The sequence below is a fragment of the Frankliniella occidentalis genome, unplaced genomic scaffold (assembly GCF_000697945.3).
Source record: "Frankliniella occidentalis isolate FOCC.00 unplaced genomic scaffold, Focc_3.1 Scaffold126, whole genome shotgun sequence".
Classification (NCBI taxonomy): Eukaryota; Metazoa; Arthropoda; class Insecta; order Thysanoptera; family Thripidae; genus Frankliniella; species Frankliniella occidentalis.
The window spans coordinates 269,923-270,882 of NW_026267253.1; the positions used below are offsets into that span (position 1 = coordinate 269,923).

Genomic DNA, 960 nt, shown 5'->3' on the forward strand with positions numbered 1-960 from the left:
TAGATAAAATCTAAGAAATCTCTTTCTTATTCTGCAAACCTGGAAGCTGAGATATATTTTTCATCAATTTTTTTTCTATTACAACATGATTGTTAAAAAAAAATCATGTGTTGCCAACAAAGTTAACTACGCCTTCGTTGCTAATTTACATCAAATTTTTGACGCCTTTGCGGGGTTTTAGTGCACTTCTAGAGGAGCTAAGACCTTATCCAGGACCTTTCAGTTGCCGTATCGCCGCACCTTTTGCTTTTCCCGCGTATACAGCGATCAAATTTCAGCGTCGCCATACGTGCGCAACGCGTGGGCTTTGATTTGATGTCGTATTGTGAACGAGGGCGTGTGCCGTGCGTGCAGCGGGAACACGAGTCTGTGGAGCGCGGCTCTAATGAGTGAGCCAAAGGCGGGGAGGTAAGGGCCGTCGAGAGCCCTCGTGCCGCCCTCGCTGCGCCCCCCAGTGGGGGCCCCCACCTCACTTAACGGCGGAAAAGAAATAATTAACCGCGGCGAATAGAGAACAGAGTGGCTTGCCGCGCCGCTGTGACTACATCGAGTCGTCTGCACTGACGGGCCCCGCGCGCCGCGCCCTGGCTCGCACCATGGGGGAAGGGAAATTAACTGTGCCATTTTTGGCCCCGTAATTGCAGACTGTTTCTCTCCGGTCCAATTTATATTTTAGCGCCCCAGCGTGGCGGGGAGGGCCGACCCCTCTCTGGCGCTGCGGCGGTGCCCGCGCCCCAGGGCCCCCCCTGGACCCCCCAGAGCCCGAACGGCCACACCAGCACAGACAATCAGGTTTAGTGCTCCGGGACATCATTTCCCTGACGGGGACCCTCGGAGCCCCGACCAAACCGGGCCTTAAATTATCTGCTAATGGCCGACCAAATGTGATAATGACCGGATGGACGCGAGCGCGCATGCACCGGAGGGATATTGTTTTTACGCCTCGCGAGTGCCCCGCCC

The 960-nt window shown here is 55.1% G+C and overlaps 1 protein-coding gene across 3 annotated transcripts in view; it reads left to right on the forward strand.

The window, feature by feature from the left end:
• Nucleotides 1–960, forward strand: part of LOC113201983 (cell adhesion molecule Dscam2-like) — a 196,203-nt gene that overhangs the window by 57,578 nt on the left and 137,665 nt on the right. The gene's annotated exons all lie outside the window — the stretch shown is intronic.